At 42.9% G+C, this 25,804-nt stretch overlaps 1 protein-coding gene across 2 annotated transcripts in view; it reads left to right on the top strand.

Annotated features, from left to right (window-relative positions):
• Positions 1-12,880: 12,880 nt before the first annotated feature.
• Positions 12,881-25,804, top strand: part of slc26a5 (solute carrier family 26 member 5) — a 61,687-nt gene continuing 48,763 nt past the window's right edge. The window contains exon 1 of one of the 2 annotated variants that reach the window (XM_080207464.1): positions 12,881-12,993. The gene's annotated coding sequence lies outside the window, so the exon portion shown is untranslated. The remainder of the gene's footprint in view (positions 12,994-25,804) is intronic. The other variant, XM_080207465.1, reaches the window with a different exon arrangement.

The following is a 25,804-nucleotide window of genomic DNA, read 5'->3' as shown; positions in this document are numbered from 1 at the left end:
TTTTCATCCCATAAGAATCAGCTTTTACCCTATACAGTGAAAGATGCTAGCTGTTGGTATCTAGTAAGTGGTTATGGTCTATCCGGCTCTTAAGGTTTGAAGGAGTACAGGAGCTGGTGATTTGTTTGATCTATAAAAAAGGCAAATAAATGATTGAATTAAGTAGCTAATTAAAACACATTAAGGATGGCAGGGGAAGTGATGTGTCATAGCTCCACCACATGGGAGCTCCTGATACCAGTGTAATCCAGAGCCCACTGTTGGGCCAATTGAAAACTATCTCAGTTTTCTGCTGCTTGTACTTTACCATCAGTGAGGGGAGGTTCATACCCCGTGGGAAACCTGGCAGATTCAGCTATATGAGCTGATATTGGGCAAGGGGGTGCTGATTGGAAACAAGAACGCCGCCCCCCCCACCAACCCTCCATCGGCCATCCTTCCCACATGACCCCTTGAACCTACCCGTTCAACCACCATCCCAGCAAGATTCCCCACTCCTGACTTTTTAACCAAGGGCAGTAGAGTCTACAGTGTCCTGTAAAATTTAGTCCATTAGTCCAGGTCTCTGGATTAATAGTTCAGTAGCATAACAACTACAGCTCTCACGTGACATGGCACAGTGATTAGCACTGCTGCCTCACAGCTCCAGGGACCCAGGTTCAATTCCAGCTTTGGGTGTCTGTCTGTGTGGAGTTTGCAAATTATCCCGGTGTCTGTGTGGGTTTCCTCTGGGTGCTCTGCTTTCCTCCTGCAGTCCAAAGATATGCAAGTTAGGTGGATTGGTCATGCTAAATTGCTCCTTAGTGTTCCAACTGGTGTAGATTAGATGGATTGGCCATCTGTGGCGCTACGGGGATAGGACGGAGTAGAGGGACTGGGTAGGATGCTCTATCAAAGAGGTGGTCCTTCTGCACTGCAGGAATTCTATGAAATGGCAGAAAACATTATCCAGGCAATCCAAGGAAATAATGTTTTATCAGTTATCTTCATCAGTATATTTCACAACATATGTTTAATGGTAATTTTGAACAGAGAATTGTTTTAATCTCTATGAGCGGAATTTTATCGGCATGTCCACCCAAGGTTTGTACGATCCTGCCTGAGGCCAACTGAGAATACCACGCACCGAGCCAAGTCTATCCCTGGAATAGGGGTGGGCGAGCCAGTAAACTTCCGGCCTATACGTTGCAACATCGTAAATAACTTGCCTTTGAATACATTTATGACAACACTATCCAGAGTGAGCAGTGTCATTCCTCCCCTTCAGCTTTTGAAACCAGGCCTAGATAGTGTACAAATCTGCCCAAAAGGGTAAAACATGTCCATTTTTTTACATTTCCTTCATATTTCATTAATTGGAATTAATTTCAAATGAGATATCAGCTATACCTTGTAATAGCCCCAGTGCTTATGTTGGAAAGTGCAAGAAGTCACATGTTTTGGTTTAGATTTGACTGATTCACAGACTTGATACGTATGACGTTTATCCACTTTGATTTTTGGGCATCAACCTCATTAAATTTGCAACATGTGCATACCTGCTGGAAATTAGATAAGGAACACATAAAAATCATTCACTTATCTCATTTTTCAGTAATGATTGACTCCCACACAGCCATAAACTATACGGCGGCCTCTGTGTACCATAAAGGGCTGAGTAACATTGTGAAGAAAGCATGTGTTCCAGGCAGTCTTTCCTTTTTCAAGGAACAGTCCCTGCACTAATGCACAGCATGCTGCTGGATAATTGTGTTTTGTCACTGAGAGAGAAAGCAAATGGCACACCAGAAGAAGCAAATAGCTCCCTTCTTTAGAGGTGCCACTGTGAATGCATTACAGAGAGTGGGGGAGGCCAGAAAGGAGGCCATGTTTCCACGGAAGGGTCAGGTGCATTCAAGATTAAGCCTCTGAAGGGAATGGCAGCATATTGCAAGGTGCTCAATGCCTAGAGTGTGGCTCTTAGAAGCTGTCAGTAGTGATAAAAATAATTGAATTTTCTTACTTGGATGGTTGTAAGTGAATGCATCTGCACATTACATCTTATATCCACCACACCCCCATCACTCAGAGTGCTCAATGCACCATACCCCCCATCATTCACCCAGCAACACTCCCTGACACTCTGGGCACACTCTGAACAATTTTGTACCACACTTCACACACACTCACCTTCCAATTATGACACTACGCACACCTCTACACAATTCTGCAAATAGTTACTTATTCAGCTACAGCAGGCAAATCACCAACCACACTGATGTGTGATCACTGTTATTCTAGCATCTCTCTCACAAGACATGGTTTCCCACTAAATGAAGGAAACCCAAAGGACCACCACATGCCCATCCCCAGTGTCACTGAGGAAGTGGTCTGTAAGGTAGTGAGCACCTGATGCTGCTAAAGTCATCCTGTGTGATGTTAAGTTGCAGAATTATGCATTGTCCCCATTCAGTGTTCACCTTCATCCTGAAAGGTATCATGAAATAGAAACTGCCAATGGCACAACTATAATCCTTTTCTCCTCGTCCCCATCCCATTTTCCTCACTCCTCCCCTCCCCTACCTTCTGCTTTTGTACTTTCAGTTAATCAGGAACTGCAGCGTCAGGCAGAGGAGAGTACACTTCTGAGGAAGAAGCACCATCACTTGACCTTACATTCTGTCTACCCTCACAGAGTGAAGTGCAATTTGAGGAACAGCAGGGGATGTACTGTCCAACATTTATTCTTTAACCAAAATCTAACTTCAGTAACTTCATTGCAGTGTTACTGTAAGCCAATTTGTGACATGACTAAATAAACTTTTAAAAAAAGTTTAAACTTGTAGCCACCAGACACTACGCATTCCTTAGAGGCAAGTTTGGAGTTGAGAGCAGTATGTATGTGTTGGGTTACTGGGCATGAGAGGGCTGCAGACAGGTCACAGATAGGTGAGTTCACATACAAACTCCCTGGAAGCCAAGCTCCCAGGTGGGTTCTGCTGCAGGAGATTCAGATGAGGACTCCTTTGAGGCAGACTATAGAAAAGCACTAATTAACATGCACACTAAGATCCTTGGTGCAATGGCAGACCAGCCAGGTAGCTTCCAGTCAGTGGTTACAAACATGGAGAAGTCCAACTCCAAATGGAATCATAGAATAGAATCACAGAATCCCTACTGTACAAAAAGAGGCCATTCGGCCCAATGAGTCTGCACTGACCACAATCTCACCCAGGCCCTACCCCCATATCCCCACACATTTATCCACTAATCCCTCTAATCTATGCATTTAGGACGCTAAGGGCAATTTTAACATGGCCAATCAGCCTAACCGTACATCTTTGGATTGTTGGAGGAAACCGGAGCATCTGGAGGAAATCCACGCAGACACAAGAAGAATGTGCAAACTCCACACAGACCGTGATCCAAGCTAGGAATCGAATTCAGGTCCCTGGAGCTGTGAAGCAGCAGTGCTATCCACTATGCTACCGTGCCGCCCATAGTTTTTCAATTCTTCTCCTCTACAAATGAACCCCACTCATTTTGATTTTTTTTTTCTTAGCCTTTTAACCTGTTCCTACTTCTAATAATTCTATTCTCAAAATTCCTTTGTTCCTCTGTCACTCTTAGATACTTAGTTTCCCAATAGTGTATGGTTCTATAGTCTTCCTACCAAAAAGAGGGCTAGATATGTGTGACTGGAATTCACAGAAAATCTGCAATTTGTGCACTTCAAAGATATTTCTCACAATCCCATTTAACATGGGAGAATATCTTGGTGGAACTAAGAGAGGGGTGCAGCATACTCTGTAAGTTGTCCCTTCTTCAATAAAACTGAATATCCTAATAGAAGAATGTTGGTTGAATTAAACATTTTCATATTTTAATCTTTATTTGAATATAACTTTTAATTTATTCATTCATGGGATGTTGCTGGCAAGGCTAATATTTATTTCCCATCCCCGAATGACCTTGAGAAGATGGCGGTGAGTCACGTTCTTGAACCATAGTTGTGTGATGAAATTACTTCCCTGCTGTTTGATAGAAAGTTCCAGGATTTTGACTGAGCAACATTGAAGGACGTTCCAGGTTAAAGTGTGGCTTTGAGGTGGTGTTCCCATACACCTGCCTGCTTCCTAATTGACTACTGTATTTAATGTTTCAGCTCGTGCAACACTTCTAAAGTAATAAATGGGAGTTCTCATCATGTGCTTGGCTTCCTAAATCTCTATATGTATTTAGACTTGCTCTTGAGCTAATTTATGCCATATTCTGTTTTGCTTTTTGAGAAAGTTATGTAACATTCTATGCAACATTAAAAGCTTAATTAGTAAAAGTGATTTAAGTAGTAGCAACATTATTATACTGAAGAGTACTGTAACATTTTCTCATAAGCATGTCAGTTCCAACACAGTTTCTTCAAGCAGGACAGTGGAAAGCAGTATGTGTATCTCAGCCTTTTTAGTGACTGAAATAGATTTTGCCTTAAGAGTAGTTGATGGAATGATATTGTAATGGGGAGCAGCAAGCTTTGCCATCCAATTAATTTCCCTCTTGTTGTCTTCCATCTCTCCCAAGAAAACAAAATAACCTGCAAGTGAAAGTTAACATAATTGTTGGCTGCTGTAAAATAATGGTGCGTGACAGATGCAATTAAAGGATTTATGAACATATAGGTTGGGTGGCACAGTGATTGGCACTGTTGCTTCACAGCTGCAGGGATCTGGGTTCGATTCCTGGCTTGGGTCACTGTCTGTGTGGAGTTTGCACATTCTCCTCGTGTCTGCATGCATTTCCTCAAGGTGGTCCAGTTTCCTCCCACAGTCCAAAGATGTGCAGTTTGGGTTGATTGGCCATGCTAAAATTGCCTCTTAGTGTCCTGGGATGCGTAGGTTAGAGGGATTAGTGGATAAATAGGTAGGGATATGGGGGTAGGGCCTGGGTGGGATTGTGGTCGGTACAGATTCGATAGACCAGATGGCCTCTTTTTGCACTGTAGGGTTTGTATGATTCTATGGGACAGGAACTGCACAGAACTTGAAGATCACCCTTTCCATTATGGAGTTGGTGTGCAACTCCATAATGGCACTGCCAGTCCAAACCACAATGGAACGTTTGAAGCCAAGTTTGCTCGCTCAACATAGGAAGGATCCTGTTCATATATCAGTACTGCAGCTGTAGCGCAGAAGGAAGTCACATGATCCATGGCTGCAGGCACTCAGGTTCAGAATGTTGACATTGTCGGGGCAGATTACAATGCTCAACAGTGCATGCAGGCTCTCACTGCAATCCAGCAAGCCATGTTGATTATGAGAATTGCTGAGATGCTGCCCCATTAGATTGACAGTAGTGCTGCAGACTATGAACCTGCATGGAATTGCCATGTCCATGCTCTCACCTTTACCAGTCTACCAGTGCCCTTTCTGTTCCCTCTCAGCTAGCTAGTACAGACTGCTGAGGTGCTTCATTCCAAAGCTTGACCTTCAAAGCCCACAGCTGCTTGAGGGCATCCTCCAGGCCACCTGCAGTCTCCCCCAGTGAAAGTCAGCAGCATTCCACCAGCTAAGTTGTAGCCGCTGGGTAGTACTGATTAGGAGTAACAGACCGGGAAAGAGTACCTGTAGACAGACACATAAGGGAGCAAACAAGATTTTTTGTATTATTGACATATTGTTGGGTAAATTTGTTGAGTGAAAATTTTGCTGACAAACTTTGCTGAATGATGTTGGCCAAGGAACTTTTTAAAATCATTTATGGGATGGTGGGATTCTCTGGCTATGCTAGTATTTATTGCCCACCCTCAATTGCCCTTGAGAAGATGGTGATGCCTTCTTGAACTGCTGCAGTCCATGTGATACAGGTACACTCAGAGGGCTGCTTGAGAGGGAGTTCCAGGATTTTGACCCAGCAACAGTGAAGGAATGGAGATATAGTTCCAAGTCAGGGTGGCGAGTGACTTGGTGGGGAACTTCAAAGTGGTGATGTTCCCATATATCTGCTGCCCTTGTCCCAGATAGCAGTAGTTGTGGGTATGGAAGTTGCTGCTTAAGGAGTCTCGTTGAGTTTCTGTAGTGCATCTTGTATTTAGTACACAGTATTGCCACCATTCATCAGTGGTGGAGGGAGCAAATGTTTGTGGAAGGAGTGCCAATCAAATAGGCTGTGTTGTCCTGGATGGTGTTGAGCTTCTTGAGTATTGTTTGTACTGCACAGATTCAGAAATGTGGAGACATTCTATTGTACTCCTGATTTGTGCCTTGTAGATGTAGACAGACTTTGGGAGTCAGAAGCTGAGTTAATTGCCATATGATTCTCAGCCACATGCTCTTGTAACCACAGCTGGGCCAGTTCAGCTTCTGGGCAACAGTAACCTCCAAGATGTCAATAGTGGGAGATTCAACAAAGGTAATGCCACTAAATGTCAAGGAATGATGGTTAGATTGTCACTTGTTGACACTGTGTGGCATGAATGTTACTTACCACTTTCAGCCTAAGCCTGGATATTGTTCAAGTCATGCTGCATTTGGACACGGACTGCTTCATTATCTGAAGAGTTGCGAACTGTGTTGGACATTGTGTAATCATCAGCAAACAACCCCACTTTTGGCCTTATGACAGACCTTATGAGGAAATGAATGTATCCTAAGGGAATGGGAAGTCCCTGTTGTGGCTGAAAAAGTTCATTTCATCTGAAATGAGGCCTTACTTTTTGTTCCCTCTCACTCTATCCGGATGCACATGGTGGATGTAGTGTCCTCTCTTCTTCCACCTCCTCCCGTTTTGCTGGCCTTTGGATCCCAGGAGATAATGGGTCAGAATGACTTGGTTATGGATGACACTACACACCACCAGAAACCTGGAGGCCCTCTTATGCATGTGCTACAGAGAGCCCCAAGCAATCCCAACAGAGAAAACTTTAGGAAATTGATAGCTTGCTCCTTTGAGTTGCGGGTGATTCCATGAATTTAGTTGAAGGCCTCTGACTTCACATGATGTTATAGCAGACAGAGGACAGAAGGTGGGTCATGAAATATATGTGGACCTTGTTACCAAGCAGCTGTCTATGTTGGAGGTTCAAACACGTTGGGTATTTCTGACTGATGCTGGATAGAAACATTGTGGTTGTTGTCAGGATAACGGGCATTCAGAGATTATTTTCTTGGTGTGGCTGCACAACAACCACACACTGACCGAGCAGTCCTTGAGATTCCAGTAACACTCACATTGCAGCCCAGAGTTATGTGCATGTAGTCAATAGTGCCTTACATCATTGGGGAGCTTGCTATCCTGGTGAATCCAGTTTGATCTTGCCTCCTCAGGGAAAAGAAGATGAAGTTACCACTGCTTGCATAGAGTGCCTTTGTCATCTTGCTGATGCTTTTGTGTTATGCAACTGATGTCACCTGTTTCCTCCTGGAAGGAACCCACTGAGTACGAAGAAAGGGCAACAGTGATTTTCCAAGTCACTGAGGAGGCTGGCCTCACCTGGTTCAAAGCCCCAGGTCATTGTGAAGGTGATGATGCAACTCTGCCTCTAGCTCCTTAGTGAAGCAAAGCTTCCTGAGGCAACGCTCCTGTCTCATCCCAACATAAGACTGGTGTTCTAGAAAGACCCATTCTGGGCAATGCCTTGTAAGGACAAACTGTAATCTCTTCCTTCTTGTAGAGGTTCCCCTCTCTGCCTCCTTCTTTGTATGCCCTTCTCATTTTGCAAAAGAAGTGCAACTACTACTTCTATATCTATACAAGGCAATGTTATATCTTACCTTCATTTAGTCAGCAGAAACTTCCACCTCCTCAAGCAACTCACCCATTGACGCCAATGGTGCTATACTTGTGTATATTCAGCACTTTGAGGTGCTGGGATATGCCACCCCAGTTGAGTCATTACACACAGGTCATTAGAAGTAGCATTACAAGAATGATTTTCTCGGCCAGGACAGTTTATTATAACAGAAAGGGTAGATATCACAGTGGTAAAGACAGGTTGCTGTCCTAAGAATATTACTGTGCATTCAACCTAATCCAGTAAATTGAATCAATAATTTCCACTCATTAGGCATTCCATTCAAGTTGAAATTGTTGCTAATTTAATATATCCAAATACATAATACGTAAACAACAGAAAAAAGACATGCCTTGCTCTCCATAACTCAACATTGTGCTTATTTACTTTTTTTGGCTACCAGTTATTCTGTCAAATTACCCATTAATGTGGTTCAAAAATATGTTAAACAATAATGTAGTTACACACATAATTGTTAGTTTCTTGGGTAATTGCCAATTACATGAACAATCATTTCCTACACAGATAATAATTACTTACCTTATACTTGGCACTTTTAAGGTGCCTCTGTTTGAAAAGGTAAGGATTGTCAGACTTTCTGTTGTAAGCGTTCACTGCATAATCTACAGCCAGGTTTGCCTCCCGGTCAGATACTGGAACCCGAATATACACTTCTGCAGAATTAACAGAAACCATGGTAGAAAACAAAAGGTAAAAACAAAACAAGACAAATCTAAAAACTCCACGCTCCATTCTCAAGGATGGATTCTGTTCTTGTGGAACTGGGTAACAAAATGAATTGGAAGAAATTTACAGTTTAGAACATTTGGCTCTGAATAGATCCCTAAACTGCCTTTCTTGTGGGATTTTTGCACATCCGTTTGGCTAAATACCAAAAGAGTTTGTTGAGTTTGCATGTTCTTTGCTAAGTAAACTGATGTCCTGATATTAGGTCAACAAAAGTGTAGACCCTGTGTTTACTAGAACAATACCGGAGCATTTTGATAATGGGTCAAATCGAAAGATGGGAGCTGACTTTGCAGGATTTGATAAAGTTCATAGCCTTTAGCTGAAGTTGCCCTGCATTTTCAAAAAAATTAAACAACATTTTAGTAGGGCTGTCAAACAATTAATCTCAGAATTAAAATGTTACTCTGTAATCTTTTAATTTGCACAGTTAGTCATAGATCTTTTGAAGGCATCCGACAAAAGCATTAAAGCTTGCTTTTTATAGTTTATTTCTGAGTGTCACACGTAGGCAATGAAGTTACTGTGAAAGGAGGAAAATCAATAAAACTTTGAGAAGAAAATAGTGGCAAGGGGGTTTGCACCTTACTGTATTCAAAGAAAGCACCAAAACTCTCAGCCAGAATCAGAGGTTGAATTGTTACTTCACCATTTTGGGATGTCAGTTAGGATGGGAGAGACAGGTGAAATCAGTGAGAAAGCCTGTGTTTCGCTTTGTTGCAGGAAAAGGCCAAGTCAGGAAGATAGTCTCTGGGGGCAAAACTGGATAATTCCTGAAAAAGAGCTGGAAGATTGTGATTAACAATCAACTTGCACCCATTCCTTCCGAGTCTGGATGACCCTTCGTCAGAGCTGAAGACAAATAGGTCAAGATTTATACAGTAAAGGTGAGGGGTGGGGGGTGTAATTGACAAAGATGTCATGGGTGATGCTGTTGTTGTCTAGCATACTGCCCTCTACCTTGCAGAGGCTGAGCGCCAATTCTCAGATGTTGCTTTCTACCTCCCCTCCGAACCATGACCCCACCACCGAACATGAAACCTGTTTCCAGGACTGTCATTGACCGCATTTTGTCCGAAGATTTTCCCTCTACAGTTTCCAACCTCGTAGTTTCCAAACCCTGAACAGTCTGCTTCTACATCCTTCCCAAAATCCACAAACAGGACTGCCCTAGTAGACCCATCACGTCAGTCTGTCCCTGTCTCCTGAACTCATTCCTTCCTATCTTGACTCTATTCTCTCTCATCTTTTCCACTCCCTTCCCACCTACATCTGTGATTCCTCTGATGCCCCTTAACAACTTCCAGTTCTCTGGCCCAAACTGCCTCCTCACCATGGATGTCCAATCCAATCCCTCGACACATCCATTCCCCATCAGGATGGCCTGAGAATTCTTCACTTTTTTCTAAAACAGAGGCCTGAACAATCCCCATCTGCCATCACTCTCCAAGATCTGGCTGAACTTGTTCGGTCAATTAGCAATTTCTTCTTTAACTTCCTCCAAATAAAGGGTGTGACTATGGGTACCCGCAAGGATCTGAGTTATACCTGTTTCTTTATGGGATATGCAGACCATTTTTTGTTCCAGTCCTACTTGGCCCCCTTCTACAACACTTTCATTGCTACATCAACGACTACTTCAATGCCTCTTCATGCTCGTGTCCGGACCTGGAAAAATTTATCAAGTTCACTTCCAATTTTCACTGCTCTAAACTTTCACATGGTCCATCTCTGACACTTTCCTTCCTTGTCTCCATTTCTGGTAATAGACTGTCCACCAACATCCATTACAAGCCCACCAACTCCCACAGCTATCTTGATTACAGTTCTTCACAAACTACATCCTGTAAGAACACCATCCCATTCTTTCAGTTCCTTTGCCTCCGCCACATCTGATCCAATGATGCCACTTTCCAAAATGGCACTGCTGATATAGAATCACAACAGTGCAGGAGGAGGCATTTCGGCCCATCGAGCTTGCACAGTCAACAATCCCACTGAAGCCCTATCCCGTAACTACACTCGATACTAAGGGGCAATTTAGCACGGTCAATCCACCTAATCTGCACAACTTTGGACTGTGGGAGAAAACTCCAGATGCTCTAGTTTCCTCACACATTCCAAAAATGCGCATGTCCCCTTCATCATGGGAAATCTGCCATCTTGACAAAGCTGCGTGCTCGCTCCCTCTACCTATCCCTGGAAAGAGAACACTAGATTTATTGAGATCTCTTTGCACAAAGAACCTCAGTGATATTCTCACCACACTTCACAACAAATAGGGAGATGCTGCACTTTCTCCAGTTTGGAAAGAAACAAACACACAAAAGTTTAATGCCATACTCACCTTAGCATCTACTGGCAATCCCATCCTCTCCCTTCTTTGAGGCTGCAGTTTTGGCTGGAACAAGTGGCAGATTCTAGAACATCTTCTTGGTGAAGCAAAAATATCTAAGGCGCTGTTCCTTATGAAGGTTGTGGTTGGAGAATTGCTCCCTGAAGGTTGATGTGGCCTTCCTCTTCCTCCCTTTTAGCAACTACACTGCTTACAACATTACCTATCTTTCTGATGTCAGCAAATGCAGATATGCAACTTTCTGGTCCACTGAAGTTATTAATAATGTAAATAGCGGAAGCCCTAACATAGTCACATCCTTTCAATGAGGCTACCTGTCCATTAACCCTCCTCTCTGGTGCTCAGCAAATTTCTTAACCAGGTCAATAATTTACCCTCAATTTGATCAGCTTGAGCTTTAGCTAACAGTCTCTCGTGAAGGACTTTATCAAATGCCTACCAGAAATTATAGGTATAACGGGGCAATCCTCCCAGTCGGAAAACTCAAGCAGAGGCCATTTAGTGGGCTCCCCGCTGGGTGCCATGGCCTCTGCGAGTCTCCAGCTGCTGGATTTCAACTCCGCCCCGGAAATCAACACAGAGCTGTATAATTTATTCAAATACTGATTTTAATATATTTTACATTTGATTAGTGGGCCCGGGGCTGAAGTCTCTGGGCCCATGAGCCTCTCCCCAACCGGGGAATAGACCCTGCCCACCACTTTTCAGCATGATTCATGCTAGTGTGCTCTGCAGTGCACAAGTGTGGGAGATCCATTTTGAAACACCCGCTGAAAAAACCAGTGGGATTTACTCCAGTTTTTATGCAAATTTGACTCTTTAAATTTTTTTTGGAAGAATCAACCCCCACATCTACAGACAATCATTTCATTTTTTAAAATGGGTTACAGGATAGGGCCTGGATGGGATGCTCTGTTGGAGAGATGGTGTCAGTTTGATGGGCTGAATAGCCTCCTTCTGCACAGTAGGGATTCCATGAAAATAAACTTCAGTAATATTCTTCAGATATGACCTGGCCTTTACAAATGCATGTTGGGTCTCTGATCAGTTGAAAATTCCCAAACTGTTTGGTTAATTATGTATTCTGGTAGTTTCCTGTCAGAACAGTTTTGCGTTTCTCTCAGATGGATTTCTTTTTGTCTCGATTAATCTGTTCACCTTCATTCTTATCTGTTTTCCTTCTCACTTTCATGCACCTGATAAGGTTTGTTTTCACAGATACAACCTTAAACCAAAGCAGAAAAGCAAAAAGGGAGAGAAACCTAAGACACAAAACATAGACATGGTCCACAAACTCCACAAGGCCACAGAAGGGGCAAGTTTGGGAGTCTGTGAAACTTACGGTTGTATGGAATTACTGCAGGGATCATCCCTCACCCCAATGGAACCGAGAATCCCTCCATAGAGGGAAACTACTCTCTGCAGTAGTGAATTCGACACATTCACCACTCTCTGGGTGAAGAAATTTTTACTCACCTCAGTTCTGAAAAGTTTACCCCTTATCCTCAAACTATGACCCTCCCCTCTCCTAGTTCTGAACTCCCCCACTATTAGGAACATTCTGAATTTACCCTCCTATAAGAATTTGATCTTGTCGTTTCCCCCCCCTTCAAATGTGCCTCTTTTAGGGAAAACAAAATAAACTAACTCAAATTAGCACATGAACAAGGTAAAAGGGGCAGCTCCCCAAAAGGAGGGGGAGCAGGCCAAACAGAAGTACAAAAGGAAACTTAAAACATCAAATCATAATGTGATTATCGGAGTCTATCATACACCCCAGCACCTTCACAGGTAGGCCCATCCCAGAATGAAGGGGCGGAAGGAGTTGCGCAGGCGCAGGGCTCGACGCGAAGTGGCAACTCCTTCACCAAGATGGCGGCCCCGGGGGGCGGGGCCGGGAGGGCGGGGCATGGGCGGGGGCCGGGAGGGCGGGGCAGGGAAGGGCAGGGGCGGGGCAAGACCGCGCGCGTCAGGGGACTGTAAGAAGAGGTAAGCCGCGGCGATGGCGGATTGATGGCTGCGATGATAGAGGAGGCGCAGTATTTGTCTGTCTGATTGATTCCAGATCTTTGCCGGTATTTGGTGAACATTCACTCGGGTATTGGAGGGAGAGAGAGAGTGGAAGGTGAGTCCGTCCAGAGGGGTCATGAGGAGGGGGACAGTAATGGAGGCGCTGCTGAATCATATCCCCTCCGCAGTCACAGCCGCTGCTTTGACATCTCCCTCAGATTGTCGTCTGCAGGTTCACTTCCTAATTGCTACCGCTCTCATCTACTGTAAAGGATTAGGGATGGAGGTCGCGATGCAGCAAAGCTAACAGTTTAGACAGCCGTGAGGGAGATAATAATCTCTCCTTGGATAAAGGAAACCGGTGGATAAGAGACCCATCACATTTAGCATTTTAAAAGCCTTGTAAATGACTCCGTCTCTCCTAAGTGCGATTATCAATATTAAGTTAAGAATTTAACACTGGCAGTTTCAGTTCTGTTCTGCGGTTTGTTGTTTGGAAATAACATCCTGTATATTTAAATACTACTAATTTTTGTTAGGGTACATATTTTTGTGATTTTTCTAATGAGTTTGCCGCCTAGTTTAGATAAGGGCTGGAAAGTTTGATAACTTTTGAATCCTCAGAGTAGAAAGCCGTTTCAAGGGCAGGTGGGTAGCAACAGAAGAGGGGTCTCTACTTTTGCAGGGCTGGTATTGGGAAGCAGAAAAGGGAAAGTAGGATTATGTTTGAGGAAACCCAATAACGTGGCAAAATCACTGGAGGGAAGGCTAAATCCCCACTGAAGCTGAAACAAAATTTTAATTACTGGACGATCACAATTACCACTTTACCAGCAACAGGAAATAAAGTATTGTAATAACAGATTGGAGATAGAATTGAAAATAACTTAATTTTGTTGTTAGATCTTGAAGTTCGTTGCTAAGTACTATACTGTTAACAGCTTGCAGTGTGATGTAGCTGCATTTGAACAACCTGACAGTTTGTGATTAACAAAATGGAATCATTTACTGATTTTTGATATGTGTAGTCAAAGCAAGGGAAATCAAGTGGAATTGGGCACTTACTGTGCCATACAAACCACTTGAAACATGATACCAAACATTGGAAGGCAGTCATGTAGCTCAAAAGCATTTGGTCGTCAAAACGTGATGTGAGCTGTCTAGGAGAGAGAATGTGGTGTAGGATAAAGCATTAACTGGTAGGGTGTGGAATGCAAAATAGGGTCTATTGTATTGGATCCCAAATTGGTGATGTGTAATTAAAGCCAAATACCACAGATGCTGAAAAACCGAAATGCATACAGAAGACTTTAGAAATATCCAGGTCTGTGGAAAGAGGAATAGAAGTTAACATTATAGGTTGATCAGCTATTTTTGTTTGCTAATTGTTTAGTTACAAATTGGTAGAGCAAAGGAAGATGAGAGCAAATACTTTAGCACTGTGCTTTATCATTTGTACAAGAGTGTCTCTTCCCTGCTGGTTTCTTAAATGAGTACTATCAGAAAAGATGTCTAACGAGACAACCTAGAGAAAACAACCACTAGAATACATAAACAAAGTAAATAACAAGGCAAGAAGACCTATCTTTTTAAATAGCTGAAAGTGGCAAAGAGCAGATAATGGATTAGAAGATAGTGTTATCAATGAATGGGACATAGAAAATGTGTGAAACTAAAGAGTGACTGAACTGGCAGTAGTAACCTGATGTCAGTAGGAACTGGAATGCTTAAGGAGATTTACATTCCAAGTTTAAGTTTGTTTATTAGTGTCACAAGTAGGTTTACATTAACACTGCAATGAAGTTACTGTGGAAATCCCCTAAACCCAGGGAACAAAAATCAGAATGAAGCAGATTCTGGAAATTTGAATTCCGATCATAAAGTGCTGAAACTGCTTAAATGGTCAGACTGCATCTGTGGAGAGAGAAAGTAGAGAGTTGATGAAACCTTTCAGCAGAGCTGGTTTTGTGTTATCCAAGAGGTGCCTCAGTGCCACTGGCAGATGGATTACAGACCAAATAATATGATCTGGATCCAAATAGGTAACTAAGTGCTGATTATAATGTTTACGCTTGCCAACAAATGAACTTTTGAGATGAAAGCGTTTAACAAGACATAATTTTTATCTGATTGGCCTTGTATTTGAAACTGGATTACAACTAAGAGCTCTTTTCTAAACTTAACTATTTTGTACTCTTGTTATTTGGTGTTTTAGGTACAATTTATAGAGATTCCCTCCACTTCGAGACATTTAAACTATTTCTAAAGATATTCCTTCACCGTGGTTTTGACCAAAGAATCTCTACGGTGCAGAAGGGGGCCCTGAGTCTACACTGACTCAGATAACCTTACACTGACATTGCAGTCTCTGGAGCACTGTGGTAGCAACGGCTAGGAGTTAGAATCTGGGGACTGCTTGTAGTTCAACTCAAAGAATCCAGGGTCACATAAGTGCCACAGGATCTCGCAGCAAGAGAGCTGTGGAGAGGTGGTGGGATGGGAGCGACTGGAGATGGAAGAAGGAGCACACTCGGGACAGACCAAGGGAAAGGGGTGATGCTTGATGAGGAAAGAGCCCTGCTATGCAGGTTCCACCACCCACACTTCTCAGCTAAAGAGGATGATCTGCACCGCTTCTTTCGCTGGCCTCCATTACTTGTTGTGAGACTTCTTACTTTGCTTACCCCAGTCCTACACCGGCATCTCCACATCATCTCTATTACTTGTCCAGTGACATTAGCACTATGCTGCTGTTTTCTCCACACTAAGAATTGCATATAGAGCTTTCTTTCTAGTTTTGGTTAATAATTTATGGATCCTTGGCTGATATTTCAAAAGGTATTCATTGTAATAGCGTGTGAAGTCACTTTGTTGCAAATGTATAAAGCACACTTGTTTGCTTTCTCAATTTAATTTGTTCTTGTATTTGCATTTATTTCATCAACTGTTAACTTGCTTCCTTGTATTATCCTGGAAAGACCCTTGTTGTAATATCAGTTATTTTACCGCACCTACAGAATGGTTGAAAAGCAACTTTGTTGACCAAGACAGCATAAGGTGTACTATTATCACCCAAGCTCTAACTGCCAGTCATTGATTTTATATCTAATATTGAAAGTTTTGCATTTACAATGCACTTCCAGGTTGTACTTTCTACAGTGGCCCTTCCCTATTAGCATCATGTTATTTGGCTCAACTGTGAAGTAAACTTATTAAAGCAATTCATAATTTTTATGATCTATGCCAAATCTGCTTTCCATCTTGTTTTTTTTGAGTCCCATCATTTCAACCTCCTTACACACCTCTCACCAAGCAATCCCTTGTTTCTCAATATACTTTCTTTCTCATCTTGCCATGTTAGACTTTATTTGACATTTACCTGTCTGACTAAAAACTTGTCTAGAAACTTGGAGCAGGAGTAGACCATTTAGCCCTTTGAGCCTGCTCTGCCATTCAACAAGATTATGGCTAATCCTCTATCTCAATACCATTTTGGGATGACCTTTCCTGCTCCCTGACTCTTCCTTTTGCTGCTGAATGTCCAACTCGAGACATTCCGTAAATACCTGATCCCACTTTTTACAAAATCTTCCACTCTCACTTTCCTGTTCGTTGTTTCCCTCTCCTGCGAGTCAAAGCTGCACCTTGGCCTTTTCCATACTCTGTTTAATACTGTATTTAGTATGATTTAATTTCATCAGCAGATCGCCAATGTTGAATATCTCTTCCACACTTGCAATGGTCCCTCACAAAAATAGATTACGTCATTCTGTGGGAAGTGTAAACTTCCCCAATCTGAGTAGTAACTCCAGAAAAATACATGACCTTCAGGATGGGTGGTGATTAGAGTAAATTGTGGGAGCCTGGCACCCCTCAGCTACGAGGATCAGGTGGAAGGGATCTGCTTGTAGGAAACACTAGCTCAGATTGCTGCTTTGATTACCTGCTGCAAGGTGCATTTATATGGATGGCGATTAGTGTTGATGGACTGCTCGCCATTCCCTGCAAAGCTCATCGTTCCCTGCTTGCTTAATAGCAGTGGACACCTCAAAACACTGGAAAAGTGTCACCAGTTGTATCTTTACAAGATCCTACAAATTTGGTGGCAGAATAAACAGTCCCACAGCAGTGTCCTCTGCTAAACCAACATGTCCAGCATCAAGTTGTGATCACTCAAAACCAGCCACACTGGGCTAAATGTGTCATTCACATGCCTGACGCCAGACTCATCTAGCAACTGTTCTATTCTGATGTCCTCAGAATATCCCTGGAGAGATCAAACATCCTTGCCAACTCCATGGGAGTCCTTGGCATGTGACCAGCCAGAAATGGTTGCAGGTTCATTGGGAAGGTATCCAACACAGACGTAAATTGGGAAGTCAGGGATGAAGTCAAGGCATCAGAGAGAGCATGCAACCATCCAGTGATTAGAGGTCGGAGGTTTGGAAGTTGCTGGCAAAGGAATCTTGACGAGTTGGTGATGCATTTTGGAAGGAATAATGCAGAGAGGAGTTATGTGATAAAAGGTAGGCCGATTAGGAGTATAGATGTACAGAGAGACCTGGGAGTGCAGGTCCGCAAATCCATGAAGGTTGTGTCACAAGTGGAGAACGTTGTTAGGAAGGCTTATGGGATGTTAGCCTTTATAGGAAGGGGCTTAGAGTATAAAAGCTGCCGTCTAATGCTTCAGTTATACAGAACGTTGGTTAGACCGCATTTGGAGTACTGCGTCCAGTTCTGGTCACCTTATTACCGGAAGGACGTGGAGTCTCTGGAAAGGGTGCAGAGGAGGTTTACCAGGATGTTGCCTGGCATGGGGGGACTGGGTTACGAGGAGAGACTGAAGAGACTGGGGCTATTCTCCTTGGAAAGAAGGAGATTGAGAGGGGACATGATAGAGGTATATAAGATACTGAAGGGAATAGATAGAGTTAATAGTGAGAGACTGCTCCCTAGACTGGGTACGAACACAAGAGGTCATCAATTAAGGGTGAGGGGGGGGAGGTATAATTTGGAGGTAAGAGGAAGGTTCTTTACACAGAGAGTTGTGGGGGTCTGGAATGCGCTACCGAGTAGGGTGGTGGAGGCAGGCACGTTGGACTCGTTTAAGATGCAGTTAGATAGGCATATGAGTGAAACGGGAATGGAGGGATATGGTAGGGGCTATTAAATAGGGTAAACCTCGGGAGACACCGGAAGGGCAGGCTGTATAACTAATATGTTTTGTCTTTATTCCACAGGTGGAGGTCCACCTCGTGTCAAGCGAGGGGCATGCACACGGCGGGTTGTGCGTGGGCTGCTCTTGGAAGTCCAGGAGTGGCCTAGTACTTCATGTCGGTGTGTGTGCTTGATCCTGGACCGATAGACGGGCTCCACAACAGCTCAGTGACTAGCACTGCTAGCTGTGCAGATACATGGATTTGGGCCTGTGTCTGTGGGAGTTTGCGCATTCTCCCTGTGGCTGCGTGGGTTTCCTCCGGGCGCTCCGGTTTCCTCCCACACCCCAAAGATGTGCTCTTAGGCTAATTGGTTTCCACCAAATTGACACTATTTCTTCCCTGAATCTGACTGAGTAGGGTCCCATTCGTAGACATGCAGGGTAGGATAGGTGTAGGGCGATGCGGCGGCGCGGGCTCGTTGGGCCGAAGGGCCTGTTTCCCGTGCTGGGTTGTTCTTTGTTCTTTGTTCTTTGTACTGCTGCCATTATGCATCAGTGGTGGGGGGAGTGAATGTTGAAGGTGGTGGATGGGGTGCCAATCAAGTGGGTTACTTTGTCCTGAATGGTGTTGAGCTTCTTAAGTTTTGGACCTGCATTCATCCAGGAGAGTGGAGAGTATTTGATCACATTTCTGATTTGTGCCTGGTAAATGGTGGGCAGGATTTGGGGAGGCAAGTGTGATCTTAGTGTCCTTTTAAGAAAGTTTTTTTAATCATGATGACATTGGTGAGAGGAGCAAAAAAAACTGTGCCAGTCAGGTGACAAGAGTTTTTGGTTTCGTTTTGTCTGTAGTGTTAGAAGCATAGATGAAAGAAGTCCCTTGCTGTTTTTATTTCAAAAGTTTTACCAGTTAGCTGAAAATGCATCTTGTTTGGCAACCTGCAGTAAAGAATCTATGTTTTGGTGTTTTGAAGACTACAAGTGGCCCCGAGTTCAAGATCATTTGAAAACGGCATTCAACCCAGGGAACTGGATTTCAGTATTAAGTGGGCTTTAGTTTGTGTAGTGATAAATGTGTTTTAAAGGGGTTTGTTTACTGGATTTTGGTTTTAATTGGAAGATTAGAGATGTTCATTCAGAGTTGCACCTTTATGGTTGTTGTTTTGTTTCTTGTTTGTAATTGATAAAAGTTCTTGCTAATTTTCTTACTTCACATGTTAACTGAATTCTTAAACTTTGATAAAAGCTCCCTAGTGGGTAACTTGAATTATACCTGGTGAAACATCTCGTGCTCATCTTAGCCAAACTCAAGATGCAAAACTTATGACTCAGACGGATTTCATCAAACACTTTGGGGTTTCGAACCTGAACCATAACATGGCACGGTAGCACAGTGGTTAGCACTGCTGCTTCACAGCTCCAGGAACCTGGGTTCAATTCCCGGCTCAGGTCACTGTCTGTGTGGAGTTTGCACATTCTCCTCATGTCTGCGTGGGTTTCCTCGGGGTACTCCAGTTTCCTCCCACAGTCCAAAGATGTGCGAGTTAGGTTGATTGGCCATGCTAAGAAATTGCCCCTTAGTGTCCTGGGATGCGTAGGTTAGAGGGATTAGTGGGTATAATGTGTGGGGGTAGGGCCTGGGTAGGATTGTGTTCGGTGCAGACTCAATGGGCCGAAGGGCCTCTTTCTGCATTGTAAGATTCTATGATCTATGATCTACAAATGACTCCCCCTCTACATAATTCCCAGCTTCTGATCTGCTCTTGTAGCTACAATATTTAAATGGTGGGGCCAGTTCAATTTCTAGTAAATGGTATCCTTCCATGATGTTAATAGTCGGGGACTGAATGTCATGAGGTGATAGTTAAATTATCTCTTGTTTGGGATGGCTACTGCCCAGCACCTGTGTGGTGCAAGTGTTATTTGCCACTTATCAACATAAGCCTGAATAATGTTCAGATCCTGCTACATGTGGATAGAAACTGCGCCAGTATCTGAGGAGTTGTGAATGGTCCTGAACATTGTTCATGGATGAGTGCACATCCCTACTTCTGACCTTGTGATGGAGGGAAGGTCATTGCTGACACAGCTGAAGGTGATTGGGCTTAGGACACTAATTCCTGCAGTAATTGACCTCCAACAACCACAACCATCATCCTTCAATTTTGCTTGGGCATCTACATGTGACACTTGGTCAAATACTGCCTTGATGTCAAGGGCACTCACTGTCACCTCACCTCTTCATGCTTGGATCAATGATGTCAGGCGCTGAGTGGCCCTGACAGAAGCCAAGCTTGTGTCAGTGAACAGGTTCTTGCTGAGCAAGTACTACTCAACAACACTTCCCATCGTGCTTTCCTGTGCAAGTTCCTCCAAATTCAATGGCAAGAAAGACAGCCCAACTGCAGTGTCCCCTCTCAAGTCAATGTGCACAGCATCGAGGGCTAGTCATTTAAAATCTGGTCTGTTGGCCAGAACCTGTCATGCCTGACACCAGACTCCTCTCCTAACAGCTGTTCTACTTGGGACTTGTTTGCAGCAGCAGACTCCCAGGAGGACAGTGGAAATGTATCAGGGGTCCTTGTGCATGAGTCGCAAAAACCCAGCTTGCAGGTGCAGCAGGTGGTCAGGAAGGCGAATGGGATGCTGGCCTTCATAGCGAGGGGGATTGAATATAAAAGTAGGGAGGTCTTGCTGCAGCTGTATAGGGCATTGGTGAGGCCGCAGCTGGAGTACTGTGTGCAGTTTTGGGTGCCGCACCTGCGCAGAGATATTTTGGCCTTGGAGGGAGTGCAGAGGAGGTTTACTAGGCTGATACCGGAGTTGAGGGGGTTGAGCTATGAGGAGAGGCTGAATAAACTGGGCTTGTACTCGTTAGAGTTTAGAAGAATGAGGGGAGATCTCATTGAGACGTATAAGATGATGAATGGGATGGATAGGATAGAGGTGGAGAGACTCTTCCCGCTCAAAAAAGACAGTAGGACTAGGGGGCACAGCCTCAAGATAAAAGGGGGGCGGTTTAGAACGGAGTTGAGGAGGAACTTCTTCACTCAAAGGGTGGTGAATCTCTGGAATTCTCTGCCCGTTGAAGTGGTGGAGGCTGCCTCGCTAAATATTTTTAAGACGCGGGTTGATGGGTTTTTGATAAGAGAGGGGATTAAGGGTTATGGGGAGAGGGCGGGAAAGTGAAACTGATCCACTTCAGATCAGCCATGATCTTATTGAATGGCGGGGCAGGCTCAAAGGGCTGGATGGCCTACTCCTGCTCCTATTTCTTATGTTCTTATGTTCAAAGCAGCCCTTGTAAGCAAACATTCTTGCCAACTCATGAGTCTCGTTGACTTGTGACCGACCAAAATGGAGGCGGTTAACTAAGGAAGGCGTCTAATGTGTGGAAAGACTTGAGTGAGGAACATGCATAAGAGTGAGCACACAAACAATCATACTGCCTAGCCCCTGAAGCACCAGCTGCCCTGCATTTGGTAGTCTGCAGATCATGTGTTGCATTTATCAGCCATGTTGAAGCTCATCAAAACTGAGTGAAAGTGAGTCATCTTGATCCCAAGGAACTGTTCAGTGGTTAGGCTACCATTTCACTAGCGGAAACGTATTGAGCAAGCAATGATTCTTCTAGGAGTCACTGCTCATGAGACCTTTATGATTCATATTTATTATTTGCGCAAGTTCTGAAAAAGATTATATATTAATGTTTCAACATATGTACTTATTAATGGTTAACAAATTTGATATCCTGAAAAAGAAGAATGTGCGTAGCTACAGGGAGCTAAATTACTCCTTCAGAAATACTAGTGCAGGCATGACTGGCCAAATGACCATTCTGTGATTCTGCAAAAATAGAAACAAATATGCACAGAGCAATTACTAATTTTTAATCAGAGTGACATTGATCAGTCACTATATACATCTATCTACAAGGGGTTAGGTAAGAGGTTAGTTTTTATCAAATAAATATGTGGAAAGTGGAAAAACAATGTTATATTGATGGTTAAATTTGTGAACCATTGAGTCTTTTCCAATTGTCTGGTTCTATTTGAGCAAGAGAACAGACTTTCATTACTTTGCAATGACTTTTAACAGATCAGAAGTTGGATACTAATACCTCAACATTATTTGAGAAACCAAATATCCAAGCAATTGGGTTTTTGGGAGTTATTTCAACAGGGGAAAATAAAAGATTCCAGGAATCTAAAATAACAAGTAAAGGGAGGGAGGTGACGGAAGAAATCTTACGGCTGAGAGCAGGGCAAGGGTTTGGTGCCTGAAAGGAGCCAAGAAGGACTAGCTGATATTGGAAGGAGCAAAGGATTTATGGGGTTATATGCCAGTGTTGTGGACTGCAATGTTTCTGGTATAGTTTTTTTTTCCCTTTTTTTTTATCTGGTTTGTTGTAGCATTTTATTTCTGCCCCAGTAACTTTGCCTTTACTGAATCCACAATGTGTTACTTTGTAAGGATTAATTTTCTGTGCCTAAGATGGAATTAAAATTTTTGCTGACCGTTGTAAGACCCAAGTGCATATTGAAATCTTTTTCCATTGTTGAGTTGTTTTCTTCTTTATAAGCCACTTCATTTAAAATAAATGACCAAAAGAGTTCAAGATGATTCTTGCATCTATTGATTTTAGTCATATAGTATTGGGGGACAACAGCCACATCTGTGTCCAAAGACACCCAGGGAAGGAAAAGAAAATCACTTCGTGTTTCTGCTCCAGATCACTTTTCCTGAAAGGGCTGAGGATAAAACTGTGGTCACCAGTGACCTATACATGATCTATACTCACATTCACCTTGTTATGGCTTGTCAAAATAATTTATAAAAGTACCAGAATATGATGTAGACTGTAGAACTGTACCCCAGCCAAGGGCAGGGAGAATTTCCTGAACTAATTTAGCCCAAATCCATTGCTAAATGTGAATATATACAAGTTTTAAACTTTATGCAGTGTGCATAACTTTCTAGGTAGAATTTTCTCTTTTCAGGAGTGTGGGAGGAAGTCAAAGCACCCAGAGGAAACCCACACAGACACTGGGAGAATGTGCAAACTTCAGACAGAAATTGACCCGAGACCAGAATTGAACCTGGGTCCTTGACACTGTGAGGCAGCAGTATTAGCCACTGTGCAGCCTTTAAGTCTTATAGACTTGAATGTCACTTTAAATATAGTTAGCAACCCTAAATATATTTACTATATAATGAGAATAGACTGTCTTGCAGCTTTCAGATAAAAAAATGAGTTTCGGAGCAGCTTGCAGAAATCTCTGCTTTCAAACAATTCCCAGTTAGAACTGCAAAAGCCTCTTTTCTCTGCTATAGGCCCAGGACTGCATAGGAACCGTGTTACCGTGTGACCCTGCTAATCACTTTAATCAGAAATACCAAGGGAATGTAAGTGAAGAAAAGTCCATTAACTCTACTTAACTACTTGCAAGATTAAAATGAATAATTATCCTGCTCTCCCAGCATCTGAGCTGCATTCCCACCAGACATACGGACAACCTGTGGAATAAAGCTGAATTATTAAACATTCCCCTTAAACATAAACTAGATATATATTTGTACTACTATCATCACACTCTGTACAGCCTTGAACTTTGCAGGTATTTTAATATTTTGGTATGAGTTCAATTTGAGCCCAAACAGACAGAACTAATTAGTGAAGGGTTTCTATTAAAAAGTTTTGCTGAAGTAACTTCTTGCTAATTTATGTTGACAGAATTTATTATTTTCTTTCTAATGGAGAAAATGTTTAATAAGCCTTCATTTAAGTTGACACTAATGGAATTTGTTATTAACAGTTGTTAAACAGTTGCTGGATGATAACCAGTGTTAATGATCAGCAGTCTAATCAAATTTGCTTTCAGTCCTCTATCCTAGAAGTTTTTAACATTTTTGCTTTTGAGGTCCTTGTTTTTTTTTGACTTAATGTGAAACTTGTTGCTTTGGCTGAGCAAGAATTCTGTCAAGATCAATAAGCACACGTGCATGTTCATACAGGCTTAGTACTTTGTTTTGATCGTATTGCTGAATATTCAGCCTCCTGCCAAACCACAGTGTCTGATATGCAAACCACTGCGTAGCAGTGTTCTATTTAACCCTGAACCAAACTTGCCCAAACCCCCGTTTTGTGTTCAAACATAAAGCCATGCATTCTTGCATCAGTAATGTTGCCTATTTATCCTGAAACCTTCACCTTTGTCACTTCCAGACTCCACTGTCAGTGTTTTCCTGGTCAACCTTTCATCCTCTATAAATTTCACATTATGCAAAACTGAATAAACTCCAATTTGTCCCACTCATCTAGTACTTTCTCCTGGTGTCTCAATAACTTTCATTTAATATTCTTGTCATTGCGATTAATTTTTTTCCTACATCTCTCTATCACTCAAACAATTTTCTTTGTGCGCCACTTCCTACACGAAAGCGTTAATTTTCCTCTAACTCTAATCTGCTTTACATTCCTCTTCCCTTTGACTCATCATTGTCCAAGCAATCATTTATTCCCCAACCAAAGCTAATAAAACATATTATTCTCTCACTGTTGTTTATGGAACTTTGCTGTGTATAATTTTGAGACACTCTGAAGCTCTCCCTAAAATTCAACATTTACTTCCTTTGACTCTAAAAAGAGTCCTCCTCAAAGCCAATCTCTTGCCTAGCTTTTAATCACTCCTTTCCCCAGTTTCCTTTTCCTGTCTGGTTACTTGGTCCTGCCAACAGTTTCAAATTTAAAGTTCTTATCCTTGTTTTTAAATATCCCTCTGATTTTGTGCCTTAATTTCTCCTTCGCTAGCACTGAACAAACCTGGCCTCCCAAATGGAGCTGTATTCCTCTGACTCTGGCCTCTTGCTTATCCCCTTCAGTCTGTTTAAATGCCATGTAATGAACTTCCCTCAAGCCTGTTCCTGCCTCTCTTCCCCCTGCCCCACCCATACCCCATATCCTTTGATCTCTTTTACCCTGAGAATTGTATCTAACTCCTTGAAAACATACAATGTTTTGGCCTCAACTATGTGGTAGTGAATTCCACAGACTTGCCACTCTCTGGGTGAAGAAATTTATCCTCATCAGTCATAAATGTTCAACCCTGTATCCTCAGACTGTGACCTCTGGCTTTGGATGCTCCCACCATCAGAACATTCTTCCTGTATCTACCCCATCTAATCCTATTGGTATTAAATAGGTTTCTATGAAATAGCCCCTGTTCTGAACTCCAGTGAATATAGTCTTACCTGACTCAATCTGTCCTCGTATGCCATCCCAGGAATCAGTCTGGTAAACCTTTGCACTTCCAGGTGTGGTCTCGCCAAAGCCCTGCATAATTGCAGCAAGATATCCTTGCTCCTGTATTGGAATCCTCTCACTATAAAGGGTAACATACCATTTGCTGTTTTTACTGTCTTTGCACCTGTATGCTTCAGCAGCTGGTATACAAGGACACCCAGGTCTCATTGTACATTGCCCCCTCTCAATCTATAACCATTCAGATAATTTGCCTTCCTGATTTTGCTATCCAAGTCGATAACCTCACAATTATTTACATTGTACATCTGCCATGCATTTGCCAACTCATTCAGCTTGTCCAAAGCACACTAAAGTACCTCTGTATCCTTTCCACAGCTCATCCCTGCACCTCCAGCTTTATGCCATCTGCAAATTTGGGGATGTCACATTTAGTTCCCTCAACTAAATCACCAATATATATTGTGAATAGCTGGGATCGCAGCACCAGTCCCTGCGGTACCCCAA

This window comes from Carcharhinus amblyrhynchos, chromosome 19, assembly GCF_965287045.1.
Source record: "Carcharhinus amblyrhynchos chromosome 19, sCarAmb.v2.hapA, whole genome shotgun sequence".
Lineage (NCBI taxonomy): Eukaryota > Metazoa > Chordata > Chondrichthyes > Carcharhiniformes > Carcharhinidae > Carcharhinus > Carcharhinus amblyrhynchos.
This window is presented reverse-complemented; position numbering and strand designations above follow the sequence as displayed.